Here is an 8,605-nt window from a genome sequence, read left to right on the forward strand (position 1 = left end):
GTCATTGAGCGCAGTAGGCCAATAGAAACCGCTGCGGAACGCCTTACCGACGAGGGTCCGTGATGACGAATGATGCCCACAGTCTCCATCGTGTATACCTGCCAGCAGTTCCTTCCCTTGTTCCCTGGTGATGCAACGTAGGGACACATCATTTGGTCGTTTCCGGTAGAGCTCTCCGTCCATGATGCAGTACGCTGTGGCTTGCCGCGCCACACGCTCTGCCTCCTCCTCCTTCTCCGGCAGGGTCCCTTGCGTTAAGTAGCTCCTGAGCTCTGTGATCCAGCACCCCTCCTGAGGCTCCATCGTTAGGAGCAGGCATGCTCCTGAGGTCGGGCCACAGGTTGGGGCTCCCGAGGCAGGTGGATGAGGAAGCTCCACCCGAGGCTGTGCTGCGCTCGACAATGATGGCCGGGCCATGGGCTTGAAGAGCCGCTCCTCGAAGACGCCCGGCTCCTGGGACAACCGCCTGGAGGCTCGTTTGGCGATGTCGTCGGCCTCTTGATTAGTGCCGCAGGGCACATGCTGTAGCTCCAACCCCCAGAACTGCTTCTCCATCCTGCGGACCTCCACAAGGTAGGCCTCCATGTGCTCATCTCTTGGCTCGTATACCTTGTTGGAGAAATTGACGAGGAGCTGCGAGTCGCCCTTGATAGTAAGGCGTTTTACCCCTAGGGCAGCCGCGGCCTTCAAGCCTGCTATCAGGCCTTCATACTCCGCTATGTTGTTGGAGACCTTCTCGCCTTGCTGGAAACAGAGCTGCATGGCGTAGTAGAGCTTGTCCTGAGTGGGAGATATGAGCACCGCCCCAGCCCTAGCGCCCTGCCTGGAGAACGCTCCGTCGAAGTACATGACCCAGCCTTCTGGCACCTCACTTCCTGGGGAAAGGGATCGATCCTCGCCGGCCCTGAGGCCCGGTGCCTCCTTCCATTCGGCCATGAAATCTACCAGCGCGGCCCCCTTGATGACTCTGGTCGTGCTGAATTCGAGCTGGAGTTCTTGCAGTTCAATGTTCCACTCAGCGACCCTTCCGGCTGAGTTAGGGCTCCTCATCACCCTTTCCAAGGGGTATGCCGAGACAACCTTGATCGGATGACCCTGGAAGTAGTGTTGTAGCTTGCGCAAAGCCACCAGCAGCGTGAGGAGGAGCTTCTACGGCATGGGGTACCGTGCCCTTGCATCCCGTAATACCGTGCTGACGAAGTACACCGGGTGCTCGACGAGGCTTGGGGCGTCGGTGCTGGTGGCGTCCTCCGGAAGCCGTGGTGCCTCCTGAGGTGGTGGAGCCTCCAGAAGCTGGTTGCCTGGAGGAAGGGCCTCTCCCGCCCCAGGTGCGCTCCGCTACGGCGGCTGATCTTCCTCAGTCATGGCAGTGACTTCTGCGAGTCCCTTTTGATCCGGCTTTGCCTTGGCACGAGTGGCTGCCGTGGTCTTGGTCCGACGCTCCTCCCTAACAACCACCATGGCTGCGCTAGCGGAGTAGGGAGTGGCGGCGAGGTAGAGTACCAAGGGCTGTTGAGGGCGTGGGGCCACCATCATTGGAGGGCTGGTTAGGTATCTCTTGAGATCTTGGAACGCCTTGCCGGCCTCTTCAGTCCATTCAAAGGGCCCCTTTTTCTTCATCAGCTGGAAGAAAGGCAGCGCCCGCTCCCCCATCCGGGAGATGAAGCGCCCCAGCGCCGTCACATGCCCCGTGAGCTTCTGCATTTCTCTGAGGGTCTTTGGTGGGCTCATGTCCTCGACTGCCTTGACCTTTTCTGGGTTGGCCTCGATGCCCCGGTGGGACACGAGGAAGCCCAAAAGCTTGCCCGAGGAGACTCCAAACACACACTTCTCCGGGTTGAGCCACAGGCTCACTGCGTTGAGGCTCGCGAAGGTTTCCTCCAGGTCTTGTATCAGGGTATTGGCCTCGCGAGACTTCACTACGATGTCGTCGATGTAAGCCTCTACATTCTTCCCGAGCTGTGGGCCCAAGGTGATGTGCATGAGCCGCTGAAAGGTTGCCCCCGTGTTGCGCAGTCCGAACGGCATGCATGTATAGCAGTACACCCCACACGGGGTCAGGAAGGCCGTCTTCTCCACGTCTTCCACAGCCATCTTGATCTGGTGATACCCGGAGAAGGCATCCAAGAAGCATAACAGGTCACATTCAGCGGTGGAATCGACGATCTGATCGATGTGAGGGAGCGGGAACGGATCTTGCGGGCATGCTTTGTTGAGGTTGGTGGTCGACACACATGCGTTCGTTCCCTCCCTTCTTTGGCATAACCACGGGGTTGGCCAACCAATCTGGGTATCGGACCTCACGAATAACCCCCGCAGCTTCTAGCTTGCGGGTCTCCTGGACGATGAAGGCCTGCTTTTCAGTGGACTGCCTCCTTGCCTTCTGCTTCACGGGGCGCACGTTGGGACACACGTTGAGGTGGTGCTTGATTACGCCCCATGGGATCCCCGCCAATTGATCGGGCTCCCAGGCGAACACCTTCTTGTTTGCACGCAGGAACTTGACCAGGGCTTCCTCCTTCTCGGGCTCGAGGTTGGTGCCTATGGTGAAAGTGGCATTGGTGGACCCGTCCTCGTTGACAGGTACATGCTTGGTCTCTGCCTTGTCTTGGGTGAACAACTGCTTCTTCTTGGTCGGCGCAGCCCCCTTGGGCTTGGGGGTTTCTGCGTTAGCAGGCCGTGCCGCCGCCGCCGTCTTGAGGGCGAGCTTGAGTACTCGCAGCGCACCTCCGGTGTCCCCGGGCACGGTGAGGACGCCGTTGCTCCGGGGCATCTTCATGAGGTTGTACCCCGGGTGAGTCGCGTCCATGAATTTGGCCAATGCTGGATAACCGAAGATGGCGTTGTAGGGGAGGACGATGGGGGCGATGTCGAAGTCGACCAGCTCCGTGCGGAAATTGTCGTAGGTGCCGAAAGTTACCGGGAGCCGGATCTGCCCCAAGGAGCTGGACGACCTGCCTCTGACGCCCGAGAAAGGACGGCTGGGCTGCAGCCGCTCCCGGGGTATGCGGAGGAGGTTGAAGGCCTCAACTGAGAGCATGCTGAGGCCCGCGCCACCGTCGACGAGAGTCCTGGTGACAGCCACCTGGCAGATGGTGGGCGTGCAGAGCATGGGGAGCGCGCCCGAGCAGGCCGAGTTGGAGGGGTAGTCCTCAGAGTCGAAGGTCACCCCGGCCGACGGCTCCATCCGGCCCGGGGGAGCCCCCTGCCGCGTGGAGGCGGCGCCGACCCGGCGGACGAATGGCTTGACGTGGCGGCTGGAGGGCGGCGCCTGCGAGCCGACGAGGAGGGCCGCGGCGACCGAGGGAGCCGGCGCGACGGGGTGGGTGAGGAAGAGGCTACGTGGCTCCTCCCTAGAGTCCATGGGGGAATGCTGGGATGATGCTTGCTGCCCGATCCCCGCCGGGCCGGTGGCAGTGTTGACGGCAGGTGATGGGGAACGACGAGGGCGCTCACCGACGGGAGCCGTCTGCGCAACATGGGAAGTGAGGGCGGCTCGGCGCTCAGCGCGAGCCCGACGAGCATCAGACATGGATGCGGCGGTCGGAGAAGAACAAGACGATGGAAGGCAAATTCCCGCGCACCCCTACCTGGCGCGCCAAATGTCGGATTTCGAGTTCTAGCAGACCCTTGAGGTTCGAACTCAGGGGTGCGCGCGGAGATTCAACCCTCTGCCTGCCTGTTCCTCGCCGAATCGCTAGGATCTAAACTACCAAACAGAACAACACGAGAGACACAAGGTTTATACTGGTTCAGGACACCATTGTGGTGTAATACCCTACTCCAGTGTGTGGTGTGGTAGATTGCCTCTTGGGCTGATGATGAACGATATAAGGAAGAACAGCCTCGCGAGGGTCTGTTCTTGGTTGGTGCTACTTGATTCTGGCTCTTGGATTCTCGATGTTCTCTCCCTAGATGTCCCTACCGAGGGGGTGGCTAGCCCTATTTATAGGCAAAGGCCCTGGGCCTCTTTCCAAACATTGAGCGGGAAGGGCGCCAACAATTGGCCATTTTGAAGGGGAACAGCGGGTACACTTATCCTGACTAAAGTTGGTCCTCGCCTGTCAAAGGCTCTGGTGGTGACGCTTGCTTGGGCTCCACAATGACTTCCTTCCAGCCGTTGGGCTGGTCTTGGTCTTGTTGCACCGAAACAGATGCCTTTGCTTGATGCTCTCGCCTGCGCTTGCTCCCTTTGCACCAAAGAGGAAGAGAGGACACTGCGTGGGCTGGCGCCCGACTGGCGCCCCTGGTCGTCATGGCTTGCGTCATGGGCACCTCGCGAGGTAGCTCGCCTTGAACTCTCCGCCTCCTCATGAGCCAGCCTGACGAGGCCGTGCCTGAGGAAGCTCCTTGTCGTCCGCCCCGCGAGGCTTGGCCCCTCGCGAGGGTCTTGAGCTTGTGTTGATGAAGATGGGCTGTGCTGGGCCTCCTTTGAGACACGCCGCAGGCCGCAGGCACGCAAGTCTGGCGACCCCCGTTCCCAGAACGCCGACAATGACGTACCAGCCAGACCTTGGCTCGTGTTGATCCTAAAAAAACGGGCTCGTGTCCTTCGGTGGCGTGCGTGGTACGCACATTAGGCAACCCCAACCAGTCAAGCCTCAGCCTTTCAAGTCGAAATATCTGGCGGCCAGAATTCTAGCCCTAGGAAATTCCCCTCATGTGCCAGGTCCATAATGACTACCGATGAACAACGGAGGGATGCTTTAGTAACTAGACAACGTTACCTACCATGCCGACCATGGTTCAATTCCCTCGGTCGCCGCTCGTCAAGGTCACCCGTCAACTGCATTGCCTAGTACTACTACTACTACACCAGGATGAGCACAGAATTGAGCCCGTTTGTTCATGCCTAGTACTTGAGTTAATATATCAGGCAATGCACCGGTTTATAGGGCTTATCTCAAAATTTTAGTTTTCCCATTTTATAAGTCTCAATTTGGTTGTTCCCCATCACATGTTCAGATTTCAAGGTGCAATAAATCATTACATGCAAGTATTAAGAGAAAATTGACCAATGCATGTACTTTATGCATGCATGCATTGCAACTAATGCATTCGTAAACACAATTTTTGAGGAAAAAAAGCGCATTAATTGAGTGGTTTTGCAAACTACAACAATTGTTCCACCACTCACCATCCACCTTGGTTGGTGAGATTTTTGAATTGAGCCCTATAAACCGGAAAGGAGGTTTAACTAAGCAAAATGTTTGACCAAATCCTTTCTTAAGAAATACAACAAGACATATGTACGGCTTGAAAATTTATTTCATGATGCAGGTTATGATATTGTTTCGAATCCTGGATCTTAAATTTCAGAAAATCCAAAAGTGAGCATAAATTCTTGAAACTGAGCATGGTCACGTGATATGGCACAAATATTACTTTGTAAGTTTTTTCTTCAATTCGAGACAAGCTGCTTATGAAAAGTTGCACAAATGAAGAGCCAAGGTATTTTGGAACAAAGACTTGTCACGTTAAGGTGAACGCTTTCACTATTGAAACCGTGGGTGTTTACGTGCCGCCACGAGTCGCCGCTTCTCATCGGCAGGTGCCGTACCAGGAAGCGTGTGAGTCGACAGGAGGCGTGCGAGCAGACCGCTGCGCCGGCTGTCAGGGAGGCGTGCGAGCAGACCATTGTGTAGACTCACCAGGAGGCGAACCCTTTGACCAGGCTCCACCGCCCACCGCCGTCCCAACTGCTCCCACTTTTAATGTCGCCGGTGCCGCAGTTTAAAATCAACCCCGCACTACCCGGTATCGCTAGAATCCTCTCTCTTCCTCTCTGATTCTCCTGTCGTCTACCTCCAACTAGCCTGACCTAAACGTACGCCATGCTGCATCACGATGATATGCCCTTAGTGTTCCAGTTTCATGAGGAAGACACCCAGCCGGAGTCTCACGAACATAAGGCGCTTTGGGACGAGCTTGAACTGGCCTTGCGGGAAGACGCCGCGCCTGTCCCCGCTCCTGTTTCGGCTCCCGTCGCCCCGACTGCGCCAGCGCCCATCCCCGTGGCATTGATGGGTTGGGAGCCGCACATTGTCGCCAAGCTTGATGCCACGGGGTTCCACGAGGTCCCCGCCGACTTTCACGCGCCCGTGCACCTGCCAGCGCATGCGCCTGCGCGTGCACTGACGCACACGCCCGTGCCGGTGCCCGTGCACCTGCGAGCGCATGCGCCTGCGCGTGCACTGACGTGCGCGCCCGTGCAGGTGCCCGTGCACACGAATGTCTTCGCCGCGCTATTGACAGCGCCTGTCCCCGCGCGGGTGCTAGTGCCCCCCTCAACGGCATGGATGGCCGTCGTCGACCGCTTCCTTGCACCAACGTCAGTCGCCTCCTCCCGCCAGTTGACTCGCTCCGAGGTCCAGAACATTTTGGCCTTCCTTGAAGCTAGGCCAACGTCCAGGAGTACGCAAGCAACGGCGCAAGGCGACGCCGTCGCCATCGGTCAGTGGCCCGACGACACACATAGCACGACAGAGGAGCCGCTTCCCACCGCGAGACGCCCCCGCCGCCGCCGCGTAATCTAAATTTGCCATGAAAAACGTTCGGATTGCCATGCTTAAAATCCGAACGTTTATCATTTCCATTTATTTTATATCGATCGTCGTATAATTTAAAGTCGGAGTCAGACTGAACGAAATGTATGGTTTGACCGATTGAATGTTCTATTAGAGCCGTATCAAATTAAATATAAAACGTCATCAATCCACATGTATTCCTTGCCATCCAACGACCTAGAGTGCTTCAATGTCGAGCGCTCAACACGTTTAGCGTGCAGTTAATTTAATGCCAAAAATAGTGCCAATAACATGACAACACGCAAATAATATCCTAGTAGTTAATATCCGCATGCACTTAATATACTTCCAAATTAACGTGCATTGCACATACACACTGACCAGTGCTGCTAGTACGTGAAACTAGTGTCGTGACTTGTGAACGCGTCCTGATATGGTCAACGGCAACATCGCCCGCGAGTTCTTCCTATTTGCCCGTGCGTCTAAATGTAGAAGGGGAGGAGAGAGAGAGAGCACACATGGAACCCACCAGTAAGTGAAGGTGAATAGTACTAAAAATAATATTACATGTTATCCATTAATTAGGCTGTGGTAATATAAAAACATTATGTGAACAAAGAGGGTACAACAAACATTTCTATTCTACGTATGTTGCCTATTGACGTGCGGCTTGAAGGCCCGGTCGCATGTTTGATCCTCGTCCTTTATTTTTTAATTTGTATATGGGTCTAAATTTTTTTCATGACATGTGGGCCCCTTGGTGTGTAGTTTGTAGCACTTTAATTTGTGGGTCGAAATTTGTTCCATTTCAAGTGGACTATCGGTGTGTAGTTTTGTAGCTTATATATAATAATTAAAGAGAACAACATAGTTTTTTCAATAATACCATGGTGCGACGTTGAAGGCGAGAAAGGATGTGCGAGAGAGCGATGACCGAGCCAGAGGGAAATCAACTAGGGGAGTTGCGTGGGTTGCAACGGCGTTTGGAGTAGTTGTGGGCCGAATGCTATGAAAATATAATCTAAACCGACCGGAATAAATGCCTACACAAATTAATCCAAGGTTGGAGTGCCCCTCGCAATATAAATAGCTCCGTCTTTGCGAGGGATGGAGAGGTGGTAGCTTCAACGCGTGGAAGATACAGTATGAGAAAGCGAGGTCAATTGAGAGACATATAGATAGAGAGACAAAGTGAGTGTGGTCCTACATTCATTGAACAAATATATATGCTCCGGAGAGATATTGTTCGATTGAGCTTTTGGTAAGGGTGAGGGCTGTAAGATAGAGCTTGAGAGATGATCCAGTCACAGATGTGTAGATATATTTTATGCGTGGGAGGAAGCGAGGTCAACCGATCACATAGGGTCGTCGTGCGATCGAAAGAGTGAGACGGGTTGGAGAGAGTGACCTAGATAGACGATGTGCGTGAGAGAGTATACAATGTGGATAGGTCGAATTGGGCTCAAACATGGTGATATATCATTTTTGTCCGAGAAAGAGTGAGCTAAATTGAGACATACGGAGAGAGAGAGAGATAGAGAGAGAGAGAGAGAGAGAGATTGAGTGAGCGTGGCCCACCATGAGGTCGAAAGAGTGGCGGCGGCTTGGATGGACTGACCTAGATAGACAATCTGCGTGAGAGAGTATAGAGTGTGTCGATCGAGGCTCGAACAGGGAGATATATCATTTGTGTGTGAACGAAAACGAGGTTAAATGAGACTTAGATAAAGAGAGCAAGATTGAGTGAGTGTGGCCCGTCGTGCAGAAGAAAGAGTGAGACAGTCTCGAGGGAGTGACCTAGATATACAACGTGCGTTCGTGCGCACGAGAGGTTGGGGGGCTAGATAGGCAATGCATGTATTTAGCGCGAGAGTGTGAGAGGGAGAGGGGGGAGAGAGAGACATCTCGGCATGGGGTGCAATGGCGGGTGTGTGAGGTAAATACATTTGGTAGCAGGAGTGGGAAAAGGGGTTGTGTAGTTGAGAGACTTAGAGATCGAAACATGGAGAGAAAGAATGAACGTGTGTTGGAAACCGATAGCTTGCTAAGGTGGTTAGGAGAGGAAGATTGACCGATAC

This window comes from Triticum dicoccoides, chromosome 6B (genome assembly GCF_002162155.2).
Source record: "Triticum dicoccoides isolate Atlit2015 ecotype Zavitan chromosome 6B, WEW_v2.0, whole genome shotgun sequence".
Lineage (NCBI taxonomy): Eukaryota > Viridiplantae > Streptophyta > Magnoliopsida > Poales > Poaceae > Triticum > Triticum dicoccoides.